Raw genomic sequence first — 27,642 nt, forward strand, 5'->3', positions numbered from 1 at the left:
AATCACACACACAGGCAACACACAGATAGAACAACAGCCACTGCCTTCACTGTCTCCTCCACCTCTTCCTCTCTCACAGTCACATCAACACTCACACCTGCATGCACTGCATCTTCAGTCCCAGATTCTGCCACCTGTACAGCCTTGCCCACGATCACCACAACAGCAAACACGCAGACAAACATCCCACACACAAATGTGCAGTCACCCCCACCACCATCACGACCTCATGCAGCACACCCACCTCACTTGCAGATACCACCACAACATACATACACACCTCCTGTTTGTCCTCTCCCACACTGTCTGCCCCTCCAGTTACACATAAACGCTCCCATTCAGACACTCAACAGCTATCCACCTCACACATGCACACTGCCCATGTACCTGCACCCAAGTCCAGCACACCTACTCCTCCAACGACCACTTCCCCTACCTCAACTCCCAAACCTCCTCCCACAACCCACCTCATTTGTCCTAAGAAACTTTTCCTTTCCTGCCTGACCTCTTCCCTCCTCCCCCCATAGGATAAAGATCCCTCTCCCCCAGCCCAGTACCTCCAGCTCCAAGTCCACTCCTGTTCCTCCCCCTAACGCTACACCTGCCATTGAGGGCACAAGAGTGGCAATTCGGCTCCCGCCCTGAGCCCACTTCTCCGCCCCCTAAACAAAAGAGTAAAGAGCCACCCCCTTCCAAACCCAAGTCCAAGGACCACCCTCCCATGAAGAACCACCCCTCTGCCCCTGAGGTGCCTGCCTAACATCACTGCCCCTGCCCAGTGGATTGTCAGGAGTCAAGTTGGGCATTGGACGTTGCACTGTGGGCATTTATTGACTATGGACTGGCCCTTGCTGTATATTTTTAAATATGTACATGTATATATATATTTTTTCAATTTAGGTCGCTGTTCCCACTTGATTACAGCGGTCGGACCACAGGTATAATTCCCAGCTTTCCTGGGTTATGTTGTTGTTGAATTGTTCTGCAGATAGTTCTTGGTATGTGGTATGTGTGTATGGGTTGTGTTGTGCGGGTGTGTGTCACTCTCCCCTCTCTCCCTTGTGTGCTAGACGGCTGTACTCACCATCGTCGTCTTCATCGGCGTTGGTGCTCCTGGACTGCCATCACTTGGTACAGCATTGGCAGGACTTCCAGTTTGGGTTCCATGGCAGCCTCCTCTGTGTCCCTGGGGGTGAGTGTCTCCTTTTATATGATGTGTTTCTGCCAGGCTTTTGGTGGCAGTGGTCCTGCCCCGAAAATCCTGGCGGTCTGCTATGTCATAATATGGTGGGCTGGTCGTTGTCTTCCTCCAGCCTAAAGGTGCCTACTGCTGTGGTCACTGGATGGACTGCACTGGCGGTTTGGGTGGTACATTGGTTGTCTATGGGAGGGACCACCGCCATGGTCATAATTTGGTGGTCTTCACTGCTAGCCTGGCGACGGTACTATCGCTGGCGTGGCTGACAGCCAATTTCATAATGAGGGCGCAAGTGTTTACAAGCATGCATAACAGAGCTAGGCTGGGAGGTAAGCAAAACAGGAGTCATCCCCGACGACCATCTATTGGCAGGCGTAAATGGGGCACCCCAATGCACCCCAGAATACTTTCTGGGTATGCAGAGGAACAGAAAAGGACTGAGCCTGATGCCTGTGATCTGAGGAGCTCTCTACAGGACTTCTAAATGCTACATCAGAGCCACCAATGATGCAAACAACCAAAGGAGAATGATCTTCACGGCAATCAAGCAGTACTATTACTTATTCCCAGATCCACCACTCCTTCATTCCACTGACAATTACAGTGCCATGTACCTCTTCTTCAGTGACAAAATAATGAGCACTTGACAACAAATTGTTAGACCTGTCAGCCTTAGGGTGGTTCCCCCCAATCTTTTTGCCTTCCTGCTCCATTTTTGCTGATCTTGTTTTTGCTGTCCTTAGGACTCTGTGCACGTTGCCACTGCTAAACAGTGCTAAAGTGCATGTGCTCACTCTTGGGCTAGCACCTGAGTCTAGGACTCCCAGAGTGACTCCAAGGGCTTGCCTACTTGCCTCCTGTCCAGGGCCACAGGGACATTACAACCACCTAAATCAGCACCCAGGTCCAGCTGGAGCCAACCCCTGACCCCAAAGTGGTGCCCCTCAGGTCCTGGACCCTTTGTGTGGCCTCTGTGGAGCTAAATTGACATTTCTGGGCTCTTCATGACCACCAATAGGCCTGTTGGTGCCAAAACCTTGTCTCTCTCACTGACCATCAACGCAAAGTTCTGTCAATGGATCACTGACATTATTGGAAACACAGATATTGTGTGGACAGAATCTTTTGTCAAAAATATCGAGAACCAAAATTGGAGAAGGTAAGTGCAAACAGGTAAGTATAGATTTACTATTCTGAACTCCACATCTATGTACTTTGAACATATATATATAGATACATAGATTTGGGTTCTTGATATTTTTTACACAAGCTATATATATATATATATATATATATATATATATATAAATGTATTATCAAGGTACATAAATGTGGTGCTGTACATAGTAAAACTTTACCTACATATAGATACCTACCTTCTTACCTTCATGGTTTATTTTGCCCTCGATATCTTTGACATGATATTCTGCCCCACAATACTTGTGTTTAGGTTATTCTGTCTAAATACCTTGTCAACCCAACTCTTTGCATACAGCATCGACTGTTTCTGCTACTGTGTAGGTTCCTGTCCAACAGTTTGCGAAACAACAGGATCTTCACGCTACAGCAGCAACCATTTGTGACACCAGGCCTGCTCTTTTTTTGCTACATTGAAGACCATCCACAATGTTTCACTACTCTTTGCGGGCCCCCACTACCATGAACAGTACTTTTTGTGCTGGACTGAGAAGGTAATATTTCAGCAGGGCTAACTTGGTCCCTGTATGTGAGCCACACCCCATCGCAGTCAGCCTGAACTTGTGATTTTCTCCAGGTCTCACATGGGCAGATAGCTGCAAGTGGGGCCTTGGGCTTTCTACTGATTGGATTTTTGTTGTTATGGTCTTGATTTATTTATTGAATGTTTCTCTATTTGTCTAATCTGTCAGGGATTTTTCTTGTGTTGTTTTTTTACTTTATTACTGTTTGAAGTGCTTCATAAGTACTTTACACAGTGCCTCTAAGTTAAGGGTGACTGCTCTGTGCCAATCTACCAGGGGGTTGAGCACGGGTTAGTTTGGGGTCTGCTTGCGACTTCACCCTGACAAGGATTGTGGTTGCTGCTTTAGAAGAGTTTCACCTTCCTCAACCAGTAACCGAATTTCTTGCACAAATCAAGAGCAAGAACTGTTTTTGCACACTGGTCGGCATAAGGTGAACATCTTTCCATAAGGTTGAAAAAGAAATTGCGGAATGCTACTCAATGCACTCATCCCATAATGTTTTGTGTATTTAATGTAATGCTACAGGATCCAAGCTATACTTCACTGACAAGGTCTGAAAAGGCCAAAACTGGCCTAGGGTTGCTTATGTTCATTTCTGAATAGGGGCTCGCCTGGCAGTTCATGATGAACTGTTCCCATGAGGAGCAGAGTCAGTACTGATTGACTTAAAGATAGTCTTCTTTGTCTAGAGTGATGAAAGGATGAAAAATGATGGTTTGGAATGGTATCCAGAGCAATTGCCAGAGGTTTAGTCTATTTGCAAGCATTCAACGGCATCAAGCCTGCACCCACTCACATCCTGTTCCACCACAAATCATCCTGTAGTGGTCAGCATTCATCGGTTGTGCTCTCTCTGACCTCACCGTGACCCTTAACTCCCTCAAATCACCTCATTTGAAGACAATACACTTACTGCCTTTTTCCTCAATAAAAAAGCTCTTTCACCTCTACTCGCCCATCTTAGACACAGATGATCTCCCCAGTACTGTACCTGTTACCCATCTACCATTCATTAGTCTATAATTAACCTCAAGAGATCATAAATACTAATCATCTCCTTCTTGACCACCAAGCACGTTTCAGATCATACAGCCACAACAGAGCAGCCTCATTACATGTAGTAACTGATGCCCACCTGACCACAGAATGTCCCGCCATCAATTTAGTTTAAAAAATAACCACTGGTTGTGTATTTTATCACACTCACAGCCAGTGCATCACCAGAGAGGAGAAAAAGGAATGTTCAAAATAAAAAAAACTGGAAATAGGTCTTCACTATCTACATCCAGAATCTGGAATGGCTTCCATGTAACCATTGGAACAGCCTCACGGTCACCATGAGCAAGGAATTTAATAGACCTGGGAAATCTGGGTTGAAACTAAACAAGCTGTAACCTAGAATTTAGTCAAGTGCAAATTCTACAAATTAACACATGGGCGACTACCTATCTTGCTGTTTGGTATTCTGGGACTCTTGAGGACAGTTAAGAGTCTCTGTTTCAAAGGACCTGGCATTTGGTAAAAGAGGGGGATGTTTAATCAGCCTACGTAGGTGTGAGTGTTTATACTCATGATGGGCAGGCAGGAATGGGTTGCTCATTTGACCATCTTTGGTGAAAATAGACCAAACGGACTTGCTTCTGGCCTTAGACAAGCTTAGCATCACGTATCACATCATGGTAGCACTGACAATCAGGCTCTGACAATGCAAGGCACCTTCTCAGCATGCAAGGCATTCTTCCTCCTTCTCCACTGGGCTCAGCAGCATGGATCTTCTTCCCACTACTAGGGATTTAGGCTGAGCTCCCTCAAGAAACACAGCCATGATTTCTGTTTCTGGGTCTGTCTTTTGTGTGTGTGGTGCTTCAGCAAATCAAAGGTGAACATTGGATATGCGAGAGTGGCCCACTTATACCAAGGCCCATGGGCAGTTGGCATTTTCGAATGTGAAACTCAATTTTACCCCAAACGTTTGTGGGTAACCTATATTTAAAGCATCCTATAATATAGGGGCCTTATGCATATTGAGGGGACCTCAGTATGGATGTCCCACAGGCATTCGAACACTCCCATGTACATACAGCATATGTTCAGTGTAGGTAGGGGTCCAGTTATTACCTTCTGCGCCAACCGCGTCGCACCACTCAAGAAACCCTCCAACAACCAAACCAACAAAAAAGCCACCTGGTTCACCAACGACCTCCAAGCCTCCAAACACAACTGCTGTAAACTCAAGCAAAAATGGCTCTGCGAACGTACACCTAACAGCCACACAGCACTCAAGGACACCACACGCAGCCATCACCAACTCCTCAGGCTAGCAAAAAGATCCTCCTTCAAAACATGCCTAGAAAACAACACTCACGACTGCAAAGAACTGTTCAACATCGTGAAGGAGCTCTCCAGCCCCAGCGCCACCATCAACGACATCACCCGTTCCAATCCAAAAAGCCACCAACATCATCTGCGGCGTACCCCAGGGCTCATCTCTCAGCCCGACGCTGTTCAACATCTACATGGCCCCCCTTGCACAAGTGGCCCATCAACACAACCTTAACATCATCTCCTACGCCGACGACACCCAACTCATCCTCTCCCTCACCAAGGACCCACACACCGCCAAAACCAACCTCCACGAGGGCTTGAAGGCGTCGCCGACTGGATGAGAAGTAGCCGGCTGAAACTGAACTCGGACAAAACGGAGGTTCTCATCCTTCAGCCCACCCCCTCCGCCTGGGACGACTAGTGGTGGCCAGCCTCGTTGGACACCCCTCCGACACCAACCGACCACGCACGAAACCTCGGCTTCATCCTCGACTCATCCCTCTCCATGTCAAAACAAGTCAACGCCACCTCCTCCTCCTCCTCCTGCTACAACACCCTTCGCATGCCTCACAGAATCTACAAATTGGTCCCAACCGAAACAAGAAAAACAGTAACCCAGGCCCTCGTCAGCAGCAGGCTCGACTACGGCAACATACTCTACGCAGGCATCCCGTCCAAACACCTGCAACGCCTCCAACGCATCCAAAATGCCTCCACCCGACTCATCCTCAACATCCCTCGTCGCAGTCACATCACCCCCCACCTAAGAGACCTACACTGGCTCCCCTTCGACAAGAGGATCACCTTCAAGCTCCTCACCTACGCACACAAAGCACAAAGCACTTCACAACACTGGACCAGCCTACCTGAACAGCAGACTCAGCTTCTAAACCACCACCCGGCAACTCCGCTCCGCCAACCTCGCCCTCGCCTCCATCCCCCACATCCGGCGCAGATCCTCCGGCGGAAGATCTTTCTCCTACCTCACCACCAAGACCTGGAATACCCTCCCATCTGACCTAAGACAGACCCAGGACCTGCTCACCTTCAGAAGACACCTCAAGACCTGGCTCTTTGAGGAATAGCAGCACCACCCGCCCCCCCCCCCCCCCAGCGCCTTTAGACCCTCATGGGTATGTAGTGTGCTCTATAAATAATCTGTTTCATTGATTGATTGATTAGGTAGAAGCAGTAGGAAATCCATCCCCACCACTGGCGTATAGGTAAAAAGGGCCCGTAAGCCACTTCTAGAAATAGTTGCAATTGTTAGGTGAATCATATTGTGAGATAGAGACAATAGTTTCCCATGCAAAAACAAATTGCACTTTGGTGGACCCCCACAACCTACCAGAGTCTAATACTATTTAAGTGGGCAAAATGCTGTTATCATGCATAGTACTGGTGAGGAGACTGGTGCACATATCGTGCACCAGAAAACATACCTCGTCTTAAAGGAGGTTGTTTAGTGGACATTTGGCTAGGAATGTATGACCCTACAAAGCAGTATGCATACTTGGACTTTATTATGATTCAAGGCACATCAGAAAAAAACTATCAGAACAAATTAAATAGTATAGCTAACTCTCGTGACGAACTTATGGAACAGTAACCTACCAAAGGAAACCATACCAGGTTAAAGAAGAAAAAGACTATGGGTAGATCAAAAATATGCCTGTTGAGACGCACTCCCTTGGATCTTACAGCTGCTCTGCTCGCAATCCTTGTATTTTTTTTTTTTTTTTTTTTTCGAAGGTGTGCTGTAACGTTTTGTCCTTTTTAAATTTCTATAAAAGGCTTCACAGTTTGAATTGTGCTACTTTATCTAAAGGGACCACTATGCATATTTTAGTATGTTTTCATTGGCCTTTTAGTCGCATTTGTCTGCGCAGCACTCTGAAAGGCTGGAGCCATAGTAACTATACTGATTGCTCCGTTTCGGAGCGGAGTCATAAAATGTCCTAAAAGCTGCTTTGCCGAAATACAGATGTTCTCAGAATTGCCAAATCAATCTTTGCTCTTAGCCAGGTACTTTAGTGACACAAAGAAGGCCAGAAGGCATTCTTTAGCAGTGATGTGGAAAACCACAAAGGACACACTAATTGCCTACTCAACGTGTTATGCACAGTAACACCTGAAGTACGAAAAAGTGGCATGTGAAGGCAAGCAAGTAACACTTGCGCACAGTTCTCGAGGAGTGATCATCCTGTGGTTAGAGTAATTATAGGATAAGACGATTCCAGATGTCCCTTTGACTCGGGTTTTGTGCTTATATAGTCTTTGTAAAAATTAACCGTGAAAGAAAAATACTGAGTACGTGTGCATCTTTTTCAGCCACAGGTTGTCACCAGTATTCAACAAAATGTCAGAATAAAAATGTAATTATATTGTGCACGAGCCCAGACAAATTCACCTAGGAGTAAACAATCTACTAAAATGCGAAAAACAGGTTCAGGGCATGAGATAAATTGAAAAGGACAGAGACTCGTTTTGTTTGACGATTTATTATTTACTCTTTTTTTCCTATCCCGCCTTCCTCCGCCCTTGTGAAGCTCTATTGATGTTTACTTCTTAAATTCATGTATGCATTTTAATGTTTTATGCAGATTAAACCGTTCGGTTAGGTCACGCAAGGCCCTTGTGTGTCCTGTTGATAGTGATGACGCAGAAAAAGAAGGTCCGACATATATTCATGTATACCGTGTAATCGAATACACATAATGAAGTGTGATTTTAGTAAAAGAAATAATGTACGAGGGAAATTGTGCCCTCGGGGTAGTTCGCCATCATTATAAACGAGCTTTATTAATCACGAAGTATTAAAATTGTACTAATCCGTCATAATCGCAAATGTATGCCATGATTTCTTGTTTGAATACTGTTTTGCTTAGCTTAAATTTAGTACAGGCTTTGGCCTAGTTGCTTGGTTTCAAATTCTAACTGCGTGATTTTTTTCCTTGAACTAATGAAACATATATTCTTACTTGAAGTTGTATTTTGGTTTTGTGCTAGGCCGGTTACATCCCCTTTGATACAAGGTCAGTCTCTGCAGGTGCGGACAATGAAGGTACAGATAGTAAAATAATTGGCAAACCATGATACAATTTGTGTTACAAGGCTCCAAGGACAGTGTATGCATAAATGGGCGCTAGTAAAAGACAATTGTTGATTGGACAATTTGAAGCCAACCTATGAACCCTCCAATGGAAGACCCTACAGAATTTGGAATGTTTCTTACTTAAACCCACCGGACAAAGAGAAGTCAGCCATTTTCCTCGATGCCAGTTTGAAGCCTGATGCCAGACTCCATTTTGGACGACACCCTGATGCCCTTTTCTCTATCTGAGAGAAAGAGACTTTAAGAATTCTCACCCTAGAGACTTTAACTTTGATTTGCCCCCGTCTTGCCCATGCAGTAACCTTGCCCCATTCTCCTTGCCGTTGCAAGGAAGCTTGCCCTTAACTTTGCCCTCTTTGAAATTTGCCCCATGCTGATCAACCGGTACCTGAAGGACGAAGACTTTTCTTGAATGCTGATTGTATTTGGTAAATATGAAAGGATAAATGTATTATGCATTGTGTTTTCCTTTTAGGTACCAACTGCTATTTTGATAGGGTCCTAGCTAGAAGTTTTCCAAATTTGTGTTGACTAAATCTGTTTTGCATGAAGTCCCACATGTCAATGCTAATTAGAGGTTAGTCGAGGTATTCGTTCAATGTATCATGAAGAATTGAAATCTTGTTATGCTGACCGAATGTATGCAATTAGTCAAATACAGTTAGTCACATTGGTGATTTGCATTGCTATAACAGAGTGTATCATTATCCAGATTTTACGTAGATTGCGTTTCTTCCGCCGTTATGGACAGCTAGTAATGTTCATATACATATATCAATTGGTCTTGAGACATATATATATCGTGCTAGCTTTGTTAATATAGGGAAATAAATTCACTAACTTTTAATAAACTGGTGTGGTTATTCATGACTGAAAGGTCATGGTGCGCCGAAATACCAACTGTTATTGATTTCTGATGTGTTATATTGATTTATTAATTGAGTATTGATTACCGATTACAACAGTTATTGATTATTGATCTGAGTGACTCGACTATTGAGGATGAGGAGAGCCCGACTCGGTTAAAAGATTCACCGACCTCCAACGTGTCCAGGTACAGGTAATTTATAAGGGCTGGACGCGTTATCAGTAGATGGTAGCAGAGATTGATGGTTTAGCCCTTTGGGACCCCATCCGAACAATAGACAGAGTCAGGTTAGAATTTTCTTTGATAAAACAAGTTGGAGAGATGATGATGCCCTAAGTCCCCAATGACTTTCCCGGGATCTCGGAGCTTGCGAATGGAGGACATGGAGGTGTGAGAATGGTTTCGGCGTTTCTAGTGACGGTATGAGTGGAGTTAGGGTTTTGCGCTTGCACAGCTTATCGCCGCAGATTAATTAAGAAGTTTGTGAGGATTTAAGGGGTTAAAAGATATTAAAGGACTGTTCCTCCAAAGGTGTGAGAGTAGGGAAGTCGTTGAACTTCACGTGTGTGTAGCGCTTTGAGCAGAAAAAAATTGTCCACGTGGTTGTTGATGTTGAGACGGGCCCTGCGAGGTCAAGAGACTCCGGAGTATGTTGAAAAGTGTATGTGACACTTGTTTGATGTTGTGATCTGGTCGGTTTAATAGGTTGATCGGGCGTGGTCAACAAGTCGGTATGAATGTTGCAGAGTAAAAGAAAATTTCGACTTTGAGATTTGACTAATTCTAAAGTGCACTAGAATAGTTAATTGATCAGTTGAGAGTAAAGTTTGCGGGTCAAATTTTGCTTGCGAAAGTGGGAAACCGAGAAATATGGAATAACTGCTGAGGCTAGTGAAAAATCCCTAAGGTTTCTGAAGCGATTGTATTACCTTTCCTGTAGTAAACCGACAGATCTGTTTTATTCTTTTGGTTAAGTGCTCGCGTTATATTGCAGAAATTAGTTTATGAGTGAAGCCGAATGAAAAGAGGACAAGCCGCAGGACTTTTGTCAGCCGCAGTGTGTGAGTGTGACGTCACTAGGAGCCGCGCTGGGATAGGTCGGTTGGTGAGAAGGGTCGCGCACGGATTGGACGCAGTCCGTGAAGCGCAATTGGAAGGGGAAAGGCAAGCGAAGAGTATTCCGGGAATTAAAGTCACTTATTGATTACATATTTTAGAAAAACAAAAGACGGAAAGATGAAATTTTTCAAAGCATTCAAGAGTGCCATGAGGGGAGATGTTTATATTAAAGCCAATGTAGGAGAAGAAACACCGCCTGAGGGTACACCAGCTTACATCGTCATTGAAGAAAAGGGTGTAGCGCCATGTCTTTGGCTAAAACAATGGTGCAAATTAACAGAGAAACATGGAAGTGTAGCGTTCCCTATCCACGGGTCGTTTAATTTAAGGGTTTTAGAAAATCTGAGATTTGCGCTATACGACATGAAAGTACCTCCAAGGCCAGCACAGTTTGAGGCATTAGCAATTTGGGAGCTAATAGCTAGAAACCAAAGACAAAAGAAATTTGAGACAAGAATAAGAAAAGTAGAAAAGACACTAGCAGATGCTAGATGGGACAGCACACAAAAGGTTTGGAGATCAGACGTATTGCAGGGAATTAAATTGTTTCCAGCGATTGCCGAGGAAGCGGAGACGGAAGGAAGGAAAGCCACCTGTAAGACAAACAGGAGTCAGTCCAGAGAGGGAGAGAGCAATAGAAACTCGAAAAGGGGAGACGAGTCAGATGATGAGGAGTTCATTATACAATTGCTGAATGATCGCCCACCGCCATATGTGGAAAGCGAAAAAGGCTCAAGCATTAGTACTGCCCCTCCAGAACCAATACAGGGTAATGTAACACCAAATTTGAGAAGATCTCAGAGGCCGAGCAGCTCTGACATGCCTTTCTCACCACGAATACCACGGATTCAGAGAATGTACCCAGACGTGCCAACATTGAAACCTGCTGATAACTATCAGCCACAGGTTCAAAGGCACTGTTGTGATGAGCATAATGTGGGAATGACTTCCGATTCAATGGCGCAGGGAGGACAAAACTATCAGAGATCGACATTGATTCAAGCTGAATCAACACAGTTCTCGATGCCCCAAAAGCAGACACAAGAAGTGCGAGTAGTAGAAAGCCAGTTAGGTATGCCAGCAATGATGAACCACAATGTGGGGATTAACATGCCACAGAATTCGGGGAACAGACAGAATCCAGACGCAATATCTCTACCTATCACTGTAGGTCCACCAGTACCACTGTACATACAGGCAAATTCAAGCACCAGCGACCAAGGGTTAATGATGCAGAATGGGACAGGGAGGAGATGCATAGAAACCACTCCAGAGACAACTCCGATAGTGGCACTGCCAAATGGATCTGGGTCCTTGTCAGAATTTAGTCCAATTCCAATTTGTGCTCCGTCAACCGTGGTAAGGTCACATCCACCACTATTAGTACCGTTAACCTCACAGACTGAAACATTACAGAAACCGTCAATGGCAGTTGATGTAACTGCTACATTGATGGGACTGAACGCGCAACAGTTAACACAATGGTTCAACAGCCTGAACTCCCCACAGAGAACATCAAGCGGGAAGGGAGAAGAATACCTGAATAAAATAAGGTTGGGTATGGATGCAAATGAACTGGTAGAGGGAACAATGGGTTTGAACAGATTAGAATCATACACAGAAGAAGAACTAAGATACATGTGCCCTAGGATTACAAGAGAAGTAAGCAACATACATAAGAAATTACAAGAAATTGCAGACAGAAACGAGATCGATATAGGTAAGACCAAACACCTAAGCAGAAGTTACAGGTTAGACTTTGAGACAAAAGATTTTGAACACATGAGATCCGCAGGGATGAAAACACACCTTAAAGAGATACTGCAGAGTGCACAGGTTTGGAGATGTTTAGACAAGTGGGAAAGCAGGTGGGTCAAGAAAAAGGACAAAAAGAAAGAAAATACTTCAGAACGAAGTGAGAAAAAACAACAGAATGACGATCTGATAACCATGTTACCAATGAGAGAGACAGCAGGGGGAAAACTTGTGCATGTACCATGGCACAGGTGCGATATTCAATCCTTTACGGATGACTTTCCCAAACTAAGAGAGAAACCGATTGAGTGGTATCAACAAACGGATAGATTTGTGAAACTCGCGAAGTGTCTCTGGGAGGACCTGAATACCTTATTTAAAATTGTGGTTCCGGCTGATTTGTGGGAAGATTGTAAAAGGGCTGTAGGTTGGCCGACGAGTGAACCAGAGAGAGATAGGGACACAGGTGCGCCATCACCTATGGTAATGAGTTTATACCATAAGGTGATCGAGCACTTGAAAACCAAGGTTGCGTCGAAAAATGTGGATTGGCAAAGGATTGACAGGACCGCTCAAGAGATTAAAGAATCTATACATGCGTATTATGAGAGGTTGTTGAAAGCGTTCAAAAATTACAGTGGCACGGAAACGATTGAGCCAAAGGACATGCTCCATTTTGTGTTCAGGTTTGTGGAAGGGCTGAGACCCGAAATTAGCCAGATGATTAAATCGCATTTGATTTGTTGGCAGTCAAAGTTGATCGATGAAGTGTTGAATTATGCAAAATACTGCAGTGATGAGATTGAGACAAAGCAGAAAAGATTGAAGGAAAAGGTGATGGTGATGCAGCTCAGAGCAGCTCAGACAGGTTTACAAGGTTTACAAGGGTTTCAACAACAGATGCCGCAGCAGCAGCAACAGGGAAATGTTATGTTTCAGCCGCAGATGAGAGGCAGAGGTCGAGGAGGTTTTGTGAATAATGGTCCTGATTTGAATACCGTTATGATTCCAAATGGTATACAGGCAATGAAGAAGGTGATGCCATGTCACACGTGCGGAATTGTCGGGCATTGGAAACGGGAGTGCCCAATGATGGTGCAGGAAGGTGTAGGTCAGCAAAACAATGATGTCAATGCATTTCAGACTATGAGAGGACCGAAACTGAGAGGTCCGAACCCAAATTTTCAAAACAATATGAACCAGATGCAGGTTCTACAACCCATGCAACCGCAACAGGTGCAAATGCCTCGTGTGCAAATGACACAATTGCAGCCAATGCAACAGCAGTTTCCTATGGTACCTAATCAGCAAATGCAAATACCCTTAGCACCAATGAATCAGCAGCAAGCAATGCTTCCTCAACAGGTCACGAGTCAGGGAATGAGTCAAAATGACACAGCACACCAATTCCCACTACACAGCGAGAATGGAATAAACGATGTATGGGAGAGTGGAAGTTCAGATGAGGAGGGAAATTGCATGCTTGCAGCATCTTTGGAAGTTGATCAAAAGGGTCCGTATGTGGAGGGAAGAGTTATGGGTCATCGCGTTTCATTCTTGGTTGACACAGGAGCTACACGTTCAACTGTTAGGAGCATTGAAGTGCCAAATCTGCCACTTTCAGGGAGAACAGTTCAAGTAGTGGGAGTAGCAAACAGGTACCTGACGAACCCAATCACAGATCCAGTACAAGTCAGAATTGGTAACTATCAAGGGTCACATAATTTTGTGGTATGTGACTCATGCCCGATATCACTGTTAGGGAGAGACCTATTGTGCAAATTGGGATGTTCGATTATGTGTTCGAACGATGGAATTAGAATTCAGACGAGCAGTGATGGGGAAGAAGAGGACAGTGTAGAAGGGGATGAGATGGAGACTGTCGATGAAGAGTATCCTCTGATTACCCTTTTTCCGATGATCACTGAAGCAGATATTCCAGCTGAGTTACAGGAAACAGTCGGAAAAGAAGTGTGGGATATGACAGGAAAAGAGGTGGGATTGGTGAAAGGAGTGGAACCAGTGAAAGTGACTGTAAAACCCAATGTAACCTTTCCCCAGACCCCACAGTACCATATGGCACAAGACACCCTCATGAAAGTCGCCCAACTCATTGATGAGTTTGTAAAGCAGGGAGTACTGAAAGAAGTGTTAAGCAGTCCATGTAATTCACCAATTATGGGACTAATAAAGCCAAGTGGAAAGGTACGAATTGTGCAGGACTTGAGGAAAATAAATGACATAATAATTAAATGCTGCCCTGTAGTACCAAATCCAGCTGTGATAATGTTTCAAGTCCCTTGCGATGCCGAGTGGTTCTCAGTCATCGACTTGTCACAAGCATTCTTTCCGGTGCCTCTTCATGAGGACAGCCAATTTCTCTTTTGTTTCAAATTCTTAGACAGAGTTTACAGTTGGTGTCGAATTCCTCAAGGGTTTTCGGAGTCACCGTCAATTTTCAATCAGATTCTGAAGAAAGACTTGGAAGCGTTAGAATTGCCATTCGAGTCAACCCTAGTACAGTACATTGATGACTTACTGATTGCATCCAAGACAGAAAGTGACTGCACAGCCGACACCATTGCCCTATTGAACCATTTAGGAAGGAATGGACACAAGGTGTCTCCTTCAAAATTACAGTTCTGTCAGAAGAAAGTGAAATACTTGGGTCACCAAATAGAGAAAGGGTCACGGAGAATAATGAAGGAAAGAATAACAAGTGTACTTCAAATGAGTCCCCCAAAGACAAGGAGGGAGGTGAGGAAGTTTTTGGGAATGGTGAGTTACTGTCGCCAATGGATTCCCAACTTCTCCACCCTCGCAAAACCTTTACTGAAACTGACCCAGAAGGATGCATTGGATGAAATTGAACTGAAAGGAGAAGAGATGGATGCTTTTATTGAATTGAAAGAATGCATGTGCAGGGCTCCAGCTTTAGGTATGCCTGACTACACAAAGCCTTTCACATTGTTTTGTCATGAACGTGATGCATGTTCCTTGTCTGTCTTGACCCAAGCCCATGGTGGCGTAAACAGACCAGTAGCGTATTTTTCAGCTACTTTGGATCCGGTCGCAGCAGCACTGCCAGGGTGCTTGCGCGCCGTAGCCGCAGTTGGTATCAGCCTCACACAGAGTGAAGGAATAGTGATGGGACACCCTTTAACAGTCATGGTCCCTCACTCAGTCGAGATACTTTTGACACGTTCCCGAACACAGCACATGACTGGTGCTAGACTCACAAGGTACGAAACAATTATTCTGGGATCACCTAATGTGCAGCTGAAAAGGTGCACTACGTTGAATCCAGCAACCTTGTTTCCCAGTGAAAATGCTGAAATTGAGAACGCTGAAGACATCGAGCACAACTGTCTTCAGGTGACTGAATTTTGCACCAAACCAAGACCTGATATCAAAGATACCCGATTGGAAGAAAATGATCAAATTATTTTTGTTGACGGTTCATGTTTAAGAGATGCACTGGGTGTATTGAAAGCAGGGTACGCTGTATGCACGGTAACAGGTGTTTTGGAAGCATCTTGGCTTCAAGGAGTTTACTCTGCACAGGTAGCAGAATTGGTAGCCCTTACTAGAGCTTGCCAACTCTCTGCATTGATGAAAGTTACCATTTACACTGACAGCCAGTATGGGTTTGGAATAGTGCATGATTTCGGACAATTGTGGTCACAGAGAGGCTTCATGACCTCTTCAGGATCGCCAGTGAAAAATGGCGAAAGAATAAAGGAATTGTTACATGCCATCCAACTACCAGGAGAAGTAGCAGTGGTAAAATGCAGTGCACATTCGAAGGGACAAGATTATGTTTCTCTGGGAAATGGATATGCGGATCAAGTCGCAAGGTTTTGCGCATTGAACTGTATATTGCTTAGGGATGAATGGAATTTGATAAGTGAACCAGAACTCGAACCAAGTGAAATATTTGCTCTAAAGGTGATAGATACGATGGATGAATTGAAATCCCTACAGAACGATGTTAGTGAGGATGAGAAACTCTCGTGGACCAAATCACAATGTGTAAAGAGACTAGATGAATTGTGGGTTTCAAGTGAAGGGAAATTCGTTCTTCCAAATAGCCTTTTGACACAGATAGCCAGATTTTACCATGGACAAGCTCATCTTGGGAGGGATGCCATGATTAGGTTGTTCAAAACTGATTGGTTTAACCCTAAATTCCGTCAAGTTGCTGAAGCAGTTTGCCACCGTTGCGTCATTTGCCAACAGATGAACGCAGGGAAGGGAACAGTAGTAAATTTGAGCCACATTGGAAGAGCAGGGGGTCCATTCAGCAGGATGCAAATGGACTTCATTGAGATGCCTGTGCATGGAGACTTGAAGTATGTGTTGGTGGTTGTGTGCATTTTTAGTCACTGGATTGAAGCATACCCTACACGCAGAAATGACAGTCTCAGAGTTGCAAAACTACTCTTGAGAGAGTTAATACCACGTTTCGGATTCCCGATCTCTTTAGAATCAGATAGGGGAAGTCACTTCAATAATAAAGTAATAAAATTGCTTTGTGCAGCACTGAACATTGAGCAAAAGCTGCATTGTAGCTACCGCCCTGAAGCATCAGGTCTAGTGGAGCAGATGAATGGCACATTGAAATCGAGAATGGCGAAAATATATGCATCGACAAACTTGAAATGGCCTGACGCATTGCCTTTGGTACTAATGTCAATGAGAAACACCCCTGACAGAAAGACTGGACTGTCCCCACATGAGATTCTCATGGGCAGAGCTATGAGACTTCCAGCAGTTCCTGCAAATGCGCTTTTGAATATTACAGATGATATGGTGTTAGACTACTGCAAAGGTCTAGCTGATGTGGTTCGATCTTTCTCTCACCAGGTGGAGGCAACCACCTTGCCACCGATCCAAGGTCCAGGACACGCCCTGAAAGCAGGTGACTGGGTCGTGATAAAGAAGCACGTGAGGAAGTCGTGTTTGGAACCCTGTTGGAAAGGACCTTTCCAAGTGATTTTGACAACTACCACCGCTGTGAAGTGTGCGGGAGTTCCCAACTGGATTCACGCCAGTCACACAAAGAGGGTGTTGTGTCCCACAGATGAGGAAGTTGAAGCGCTGAAGTTACCAGTACCTGATAACAAAGTACCAAGCGCTGAGGCAGAGCGAAACAGAACCAGAAGCGAACAAGCAGAAATAGAGGAGGGAGAAATATTTTCTGAGGACGAAGCCACTGATTCACTTGGGGAAGACCAAGGAGGAGCCTCAGACAGCGACGAAGCAGCTGAAGGTAACGAAGAGCCTGAAGCAGCTGAAGGTAACAAAGAGCCTGAAGCAGCTGAAAGTGACAAAGAGCCTGAAGAAAGTAACGGTGACAAAGGGCTCGAAACAGGTGAAGAAGCAGGAGAGCCTGATCAGAGGAGGGCTTTCCCAGAAGCAGACGATACAGAAAAAGAAAAGGAAAACCTGATTGACTCCCCAGAAGGAGGGGACAAGGCAGAACAGAACGAAGCTGCTCAAACTCCTTCAGAAGAGATTGCAGGTCCATCAAGTGGACACAGTGCAAAAAGAAGACCAAGTATATCGCCAGTAAAATTAAGAACTAGAGAAACGTTGAACGACAGTGAAGGGCCAAGAGTGAAAGAGAAAAGAAAGGAAGTGTCTGTTGTAGTACCAACACCAAGTGAAGAAAAGGACTTGGCCAAAGAGGAAAGTACCAGTGAGAAAGAATCAAAGAGAGATGCAAAATTGAAAAGGAAAAGGATACCGAGCAGGAGGTATTCCGGTCCGGAGTGGGCGTACGTAGCCAATAACGATTGGTCAGACAAATTCGTATCCCTCAGTCTTGAGAACGAGGAGGCAGAACTTCATTTTGGAAGTAAAAACTTTATGGACTCTGTTGATTGAAACCATTGATCACTTGATTGATTTTTCAACCGGCTAAGACATTGCTAACTTAATTGACTTTGAAACCGATTTTGAGACAACGCTGCTAACCGATAAGAGACTAAGCTGCTAAAGAAACTGTGTGAACATTGAACTCGTTCAGCTTTGTAAATACCTGCAAACACGCTTTGATAAAGTGTCTTCAGCTTTCTGATTCTATACAGATCATGACTAGCTTCACTACACAGGGGCGTAAAATGAAGTATTGTAAATATATGTGTATAGGCTTAATAACCGCATGCGTACTAATAATCGTAGCAATAGTTCTTGGAATGCATGGTAAAAGTGAGAGTGAGACGAATGATGCTTCTACTTCTAAACCTATTATCGTTACTGAACTAACAGCTCAGAAGAGACTCGAGCAAGACGAGAGACACTTGCATGATAAGAAGGAACTTTCATCTAACGTTTTCTATCGCTTACTGAGTGAGTATGTTGAGACCATGGATGCGAAAGATTGTTATGTGTGTACACAAATACCTACCTCAGTAGTGGAAGGGGTAACGTATCACAGCATGCCTCTTACGTATGGAATTACATGTAGTATAGTAGCTTCCAGATTTTATGCTCAAAAAGACATTCACTATTTCTATACTAATTACGATGTTACTTTTGCATATGTCCCCATAATAGGGCACCTGAGTAAGATAGCTCGAGATTATTATGCCAAATTAATGAGGGAATTCTTCGAACCAATGTCACCTTTTCACACAGCTCACGCACATAGAGAGAACCTTACATGCTTGCCAGTAGAAATAGAATTTTTAGACCGCACTGATGATAGGAAGAATGAAATGAAGGAGAAATTAGAGAGGGAATTACACGAAAGGACGTCTGTAGATAATTATGCTTTTGCTGCAATAAAGACACAAGGGAAAATAGCTTTAGATACATTGCATGTAGGAAGATTTTGTATACATAGATTTCCATCATATTATGACACAGTTTTTGTGGGAACGAGTGAATGTAAACATACATATGCATTTCAATCTAAGTGGACGTTCATGCTGAATGGACAAGACCCAGTTTTTCCTGGAGTATATTATATTTGTGGACTCAACGCCTATTATCGTCTTCCTAAAGGATGGTATGGAAGGTGTTATTTGGGAATAGCGTTCCCAAAGGTTTACCAACTAGACGACTTAAAGAAATTTCCAAGGCTGTCTGAGTCACATCGTGTTCAGAAAAGGGAGACAGCTTCTGGTGTGGTAGGAGATTTATTTGGAGCATTGATTCCTTCAGTAGGAGTCATATTGAATTCAATCAAAATACGAAAGTTGTCTACTATTGTGGATAACATGCTGACAAAGTTTTCAGGAGCTATAATCCTGATGGATGCTGAACTCGCTGCAGAAAGAGCTATGACTCTTCAAAATCGGCTTGCCTTAGACATTCTTTTAGCAAAGGATGGCGGCGTTTGCAAAATGCTTGGCACGCGTCACTGTTGTACATATATACCAGACAACAGTGGAAAAATTAGAACGATGCTTACAAATTTAACTAAAGAAAGTGTAGATTTAAGGAATTGAAAGAACCCGGAGTTTGGGAGAAAGTTGGAAAAGGATTTGCCTCTGTGGGAAATTGGCTCAGCAACGTTTGGAACGGATTGTTACTAAAAATAGTAAAGGGAATATTGATAATATTAATTTGTTTATTAGGCTCTTGGGGAATATGGAAAGCTTTCAAAATGTTAAAAGCAAGGAACAAAAGAAAAAGAGAAGAGAAAATAGAGAACAAAATGGTGGAAATATATAGGGAGAAGTCAAAAGGGACTAAAAGAAAAAGGGAATTGACTGAAGTGCCAAATTACTATACAGAATTTTAATGGAATAAAATTTGTGGGTAGATTTGATGTGATGACATAATTAGTCATCAGAGGAGGGATTGATGACGCAGAAAAAGAAGGTCCGACATATATTCATGTATACCGTGTAATCGAATACACATAATGAAGTGTGATTTTAGTAAAAGAAATAATGTACGAGGGAAATTGTGCCCTCGGGGTAGTTCGCCATCATTATAAACGAGCTTTATTAATCACAAAGTATTAAAATTGTACTAATCCGTCATAATCGCAAATGTATGCCATGATTTCTTGTTTGAATACTGTTTTGCTTAGCTTAAATTTAGAACAGGCTTTGGCCTAGTTGCTTGGTTTCAAATTCTAACTGCGTGATTTTTTTCCTTGAACTAATGAAACATATATTCTTGCTTGAAGTTGTATTTTTCCAGTAGAAACTGGCTGGTACACTTATCTCCAAGGTTTCGTGCTAGGCCGGTTACATCCCCTTTGATACAAGGTCAGTCTCTGCAGGTGCGGACAATGAAGGTACAGATAGTAAAATAATTGGCAAACCATGATACAATTTGTGTTCCAAGGCTCCAAGGACAGTGTATGCATAAATGGGCGCTAGTAAAAGACAATTTTTGATTGGACAATTTGAAGCCAACCTATGAACCCTCCAATGGAAGACCCTACAGAATTTGGAATGTTTCTTACTTAAACCCACCGGACAAAGAGAAGTCAGCCATTTTCCTCGATGCCAGTTTGAAGCCTGATGCCAGACTCCATTTTGGACGACACCCTGATGCCCTTTTCTCTATCTGAGAGAAAGAGACTTTAAGAATTCTCACCCTAGAGACTTTAACTTTGATTTGCCCCCGTCTTGCCCATGCAGTAACTTTGCCCCATTCTCCTTCCCGTTGCAAGGAAGCTTGCCCTTAACTTTGCCCCCTTTGAAATTTGCCCCATGCTGATCAACCGGTACCTGAAGGACGAAGACTTTTCTTGAATGCTGATTGTATTTGGTAAATATGAAAGGATAAATGTATTATGCATTGTGTTTTCCTTTTAGGTACCAACTGCTATTTTGATAGGGTCCTAGCTAGAAGTTTTCCAAATTTGTGTTGACTAAATCCGTTTTGCATGAAGTCCCACATGCCAATGCTAATTAGAGGTTAGTCGAGGTATTCGTTCAATGTATCATGAAGAATTGAAATCTTGTTATGCTGACCGAATGTATGCAATTAGTCAAATACAGTTAGTCACATTGGTGATTTGCATTGCTATAACAGAGTATATCATTATCCAGATTTTACGTAGATTGCGTTTCTTCCGCCGTTATGGACAGCTAGTAATGTTCATATACATATATCAATTGGTCTTGAGACATATATATATCGTGCTAGCTTTGTTAATATAGGGAAATAAATTCACTAACTTTTAATAAACTGGTGTGGTTATTCATTACTGAAAGGTCATGGTGCGCCGAAATACCAACTGTTATTGATTTCTGATGTGTTATATTGATCTATTAATTGAGTATTGATTACCGATTACAACAGTTATTGATTATTGATCTGAGTGACTAGACTATTGAGGATGAGGAGAGCCCGACTCGGTTAAAAGATTCACCGACCTCCAACGTGTCCAGGTACAGGTAATTTATAAGGGCTGGACGCGTTATCAATAGCAGATGCCGGTGGTGGGGTCAGACGCCTGAAAGGCCCTAGGATGCTCTCGATGCGACGGACAGCTTGAAAACCATTGTCCAGGACCACTGCACTTACAGAGATTTATAATGTTTCTTCATAATAAACTTCATTAAACCCAACTATATTATCCATGCCTAATTTTAAGACCTTTGTTCTTTCTAAAGTTTGAAATCAACACCATGTGCGCACGATCCTAACAAGATATTGGCTGCAAACAACATAATTGAAAACATACGTAATATCCGGGCACAAATCCTAAAAAACAGAAGTATGGGGGCCAGTCATGTTAGGCAGTATGCAAGTGACATCATGGCACAAGACAGAACGCATGGCATAACCCTGCGTGACTACGCACGAAATGTGTTACAACCCATGACCTCCAAAAAAGTGACACTAGATCTTAAGATCTCACACATATGTTTTTGTAACTCTATCATGAGTACATTTGAGTGCAATACAACATTTAGCAGATTAGATTTTGTGTCAGGGTTGTAATTAAAAAGTGACGCAACCCCAAAGCAAAATCTGGCCCTAAACTTAAACATTTAGGGGCTAATTTACAAGAGTAAAGTTTATGAAGTGATGCAAAGCCAACCTGTGTGGCTTTGGATGGCCTCATAGTTATGGAGAAAGCAAGGCAGTTGTGCTGCCTCCCATCAAACTCTTAATGAGGGTCATTATGTAAGATGCAGATGTCATTTTTTTTATTTTATGTTGAAAGGTATGTGGGGGACTGCATTGAACACAGACATCCTTTTGTAACTTGCAGTCCACAAATTGTAATCCTTCTAATATAGTTAACTATAAAGGCCATGTGGCTACTACACCTTGTAACTCTTACTGTCTTCTGTAATACATCCTATACATTGATTTCCACACTTATAAGATTCATTGATTTATTGTCAATGTATAATGCTTAAGTGTGATGTAAAGCACTCTGACGCCCTGCATTGAGATCTGTAGCACTAAATGAAATAAAAACATATTAGTGGTATTTAAAGTGCTATTTGTGTAAATACTTGGACAGTTCAATACATCTGACATTCTTACAGTGCACACATACATTTTATATACAGGGACTGTACAAAAGCATGCCTCTCTAAAGTGCTTGTGAAGTGATACAAGCTGTGTCCCTTTGGTTGCCCTCCAGTACATTTAGGTATGAGACCCCAAATAGCTCCCAACTTGCTACTCCAACAAAAGGAGGGATGGTGGCCCCTTAAGTTCGTTTTTTTATGGGCCCAGCTGGAATCTGATAAGCCCCCTTAGCCCTGCAGGTCCTGCTCAGAACAAAAGCAGATAGTATGTAGCCACTTCTAAATGTGTCACAGTGTCTGAAATTATACCAGGACCAGGTCAACATATTTCAATGAGGCTCAACTTCTTACTAGGCTGGATGGCATCCAAAGACTGCACAAAAATCCTTTCACAGCTGTGGGTTTAGTGCAATGTCCTCTGGGTATTTGTACCAAATATAGAGTTTTAAATATTGAGCTACAGAAATATTGGAAAAGAATACTGTGATACAAAAATATTGTGGTGCAGAAATATCGGTGTCAAGAATATGCATTTTTTAGGTAAGTAATATCATTGTCAAGAATATCGCTGTTGTTAATATCGTTTCAATAATATAGTTGTAAAAAATATTGTTTTAGTTCATATATTAATTTTATGTGTTAATATTGGTTGTATAAATGTTAATATAATTTTTAAATATAGGGCCTGATTACGAGTACTGCAGTCCAAAGGCTATTGTACTGACTTTGGCAATGCGACTGCCATGTACTGTGGTGGTCTGACCACCTGATTTAGATGGTGGTGGTTGGACCGCCACATGACCGCCACCACTACCAACATCTGACCCACCGCAGTGGCGGCGGTCAGGAGACTGATGGAATATGGAGGCAGAACTGGCACGGGCACCGATATCCATATTATGATCTGCCTTTCCGCCGACCTTTTCATGGCAGGGACACCAGCAGAGAAAAGCAGAGACTGGGCCACATGGGGGCCCCTGCACCGATACTGCCCATGTCGTGGACAGTGCACTGACCACCCTGCCAGCACAGTCAGTATGCGCAATGTCACCCATGGCAACAGTGCGCATGCCGACTGTGCTCGTGGCGCAATTAGTGCAGCCGGCATTGGCCTTGGTTCTCCCTTAGAGTCGTAGCCAATGCAGCCGTACTGACTGTGCCACCAGGCATGCAGGAACATCGTAATGCAGTGACCGGGAGGCTGGCGGCTTGGCGGCGTTCTCCCGACCGTCGCATTGGCAGTATGGCAGTCCGACCGCAGGGTAGTAATTAGGCTTATAGTTTGTAATTGTAAGTGATTTCTAATTTGTAATTTAATTGCTATAGTAATATATAGTGTTGTAGCAGGTTGCTAGGTTTGTAGGGGTATAATGTAGGAAGTTAAGTAAATATAATTAATTATTAGGTTATTAATTGTTTAATTGGGTAACAGTTATGTAAATTGTGTAATAGTACCATTTTTTAAGTTTTATATAAGGTGCGGCCTACTGGGTTTGTGGGTGCATAGGGTGGGAAGTTAATTAAATAAAAAAAAGTAACAATGAATTTAGTTTTAATTATTTAATTGATTAGTAATGACGTAAATTGTGCAATAATGTTATTTGTAAGTTATATTTTAGGTGTGGCCTGCGGGGTTTGTATGGCTGTAGACTGGAAAGTTGATTAAGTAATAATTAACAAATAATTATGAATTTAGTATGGCTTATGTTAGTGACTATTACATATGCAAATTGTACAATAATTATATTTTTTTAATTATAAATTAGGTACAGGCTGCTGGCTTTGGAGGGACATGGGTGTGGAGTTACTTAAGTAGTAATTAATTATCAATTAATTATTGAATTATTAATATTTATTTAATTGAGTATTACATATATTCATTGGGTTACTTATTTAATTTAGTTATTTTTTAAGTGTGGGCTGCTAGGTATGTGGGGGTATAGTGTGGGAAGTTAAGTAATCAATAAATAACCATTTTTTAAAGTGATAATTATTAAATTGTTTAATAATCATGTGAATTGTCTGTTTTATATTTTTATAAATGTCATTGTTTTTGGTTAATTAATAATGTTCCTATTAAGGGCTTTATATTTGTTGTAATTTAATAGGATTATTAAAATATGTCATGTGTTTGAAGTGAAGTACTTTCCCCACTTCTGCACAGACTGGAGTGGGAATAGTAAATGTTACTCCTCTGGAGTCCAATGCTTTCCCTGCTGTTACACAGACTGGAGTGCGAATAATACATTTAATCCTTCCTACAGACAATATTTTTTTATATATATATATATATATATATATATATATATTCACTGAAAAAACAAAATACAGGGGCATTATAGTTAGGATCAGAATTTGCATGCACAAAACCACAGAAATTCTGCTGTTAAAGCCAGAGAATTTTGAGTAACTATAACTCTTGCCCTAAGGTAACAATAACTCGTGCCCCCACCCTGCACAGTTTTCTCATCAACAATTTTATTGCAAATGTTGCAGTGATATCATCAATGATGTCATAGATGTTTACATGAATGATGTAATATGTGGGCTAATTAGCTGTGCATGGTGAGGGCTTGAGTTATAGTTAATTTAGGGCATGAAATTATCATCCTAGCTACAACATCCAATATTTTTGACACAATATTTTTGTATCTCAATATTGTTGTGTTCGATATTGTGTCAGTGATCCATCCTCTGTGAAGCGACTTTGCTGGAGTATATCTGAATACAACTGCAGTGCGCAGTTGGAGAATTCAAAATGTGTTGTTAGAGTACAAGACATGACCCTTACTTTATTATCTTCTTCATTCAGTTTGCCTGCCCTCAAAGTAAAACAAGTAGGCAAATCCAATAGGCCTGGCTTTGACTGCCACCCTTTTTGCTTTGCCAATGCTTGTTTTGGTTTTGTCATGGTTTTTGTAAAAGTTTATAGTTGTGGGAAATTTGTGAAACGTCGCTCAGATCAACTTCAATGAGTCAGTTCAGAATAATTTTTTTTTAAAAGACTAAATGCTCTTCCATTTCCAACTTCGCATGTGTAGAAATGTCAAGCGTGGTTTGAATTAAAAAAATACCAGTGATTATATGCCAATCAACAAATTACTACATAATGTGGACAAAGGATAAGGAAATCTCGTAAATCAAGTGCTTACTTCTCAAAAGTGGCATATTCGGTGTAAATGTCATACCTTATAAAAAGATGTTTGAGGCCTGGGGTGCATATGCCCAAACTATTAGATACTATGGGGTTTAATTTTTCCCAGTACTGTATTATTTCTTCATCCCGAATTTTGTCCGTTAGAATGGGTGAGAGATAACATGTTAATACTGTGTATTTACCCTCAACCTGAACTGCAAATCTCAGAATATTAGGGCCGTGCTTTGGAGTTTAATCGACAGGGCAGTCCACCAGGATACTCAGCCACAAATGCAGTAGAGTACTCTGCCTCCCAAATTCGTGGTTTGCTATGGGAAGCCGTTCACGTCAAAATTACAGCTCCCATATTGGATACCTCCTGAAATGCATAGCGTGCTGCAAAATGAATATGACTCACACCAGAATGAATATACTATGGGGGTTATTCTAACTTTGGAGGAGTGTTAATCCGTTCCAAAAGTGACGGTAAAGTGACGGATATACCACCAGCCGTATTACGAGTTCCATAGGATATAATGGACTCGTAATACGGCTGGTGGTAAATCCGTCACTTTTCCGTCACTTTTGGGACGGATTAACACCTCCTCCAAAGTTAGAATAACCCCCTATGCGTCAAAATAATTATGATACCTGGCAGAGTGAATCGGAATTGAACCAAAACAAATATGAAACCTGACAGAGTGAATATGCTACTTAATGATTAATATGAATAACACACACACCAAATTGAATGAGAAATATACTGAAATATATATAAATCATACTGAAATTAGTATGGCCTTCACTGTAAACAATAAAGCAATCATTGAAACGAATCCAATATGCACCAAAAAGAATGGGACATTTCTTGAAATGATTGACTTATTCCAAGAGAAATATGGCATACATTGAAATTAATATGGCAGATTGAAAATAATATCAAGTACTTAAATGAATATATTATATTCTGAAACAAAAACAATTCACATTGAAACTAATACAATGTTCACTGAAATGAACATTAAACATGTTGCAATGAATTTGAATTGGGTTGAAATGAATATTACCGAGATGGCAATGAGTATGAGACACTCAGAAATGAATAGGAGATGATTGAAAATGAATATGGCTTTTGTTGAAATTACTGTAATCCCATTGAATTGAAGTTGACATGCCTTCAAATGAGTATGACCACAGCTGAAATTCACATGACATTTGTTAAAATTAATATGGCACACCTTGAAATTAATATGACACATATTCAAATTAATATGATAGATGTTAAAATTGATAAATTGCATCTTAAAATTAATATGACAAGTGTTAATCTGAATATGGCATCCACTGAAATAAATGTAAACTTGATTGAAAAGAATATAACACATGTCAAAATGAACATGACATGAGTTGAAATGAATATGATCTTCTTTGAAATGAATTTGACATGTTTTAAAATTAATACAAGTTACGTTAAAATGATCATGACATTCATCACAATGAATATGGGTTGCATTGAAAGTGATATGATTTACATTGACATGATTATGATATATGTTACAATGGATATAATTCATGTTAAAATTAAGATGTGTTAATATGAATGAAGCATCCATTGAAAGGAATGTGACACATGCTAAGATAAATATGACATGCATTGAAACAAATATGAGCTCCACTGAAATGAATTCAAAGTGTCTTAAACTGAATATGACCAATGCTGAAATTAAAATGAAACTTGGCAAAAAGAATATGTTATGCTTTAAAATCAATGTGATACACAGCAAAATAAATACTGCATACATTTAAATTAATATGACCTATGTTGAAATGGATATTACCCTTGTTACAATTATTGTGACAGTTGTTAAGGTGAATATGACATCCATTGAAATGAATGACATTCATAGAAAGGAATATGACACGTTAAGATGAATATGAGCCA

Source organism: Pleurodeles waltl, chromosome 5, assembly GCF_031143425.1.
Source record: "Pleurodeles waltl isolate 20211129_DDA chromosome 5, aPleWal1.hap1.20221129, whole genome shotgun sequence".
Classification (NCBI taxonomy): domain Eukaryota; kingdom Metazoa; phylum Chordata; class Amphibia; order Caudata; family Salamandridae; genus Pleurodeles; species Pleurodeles waltl.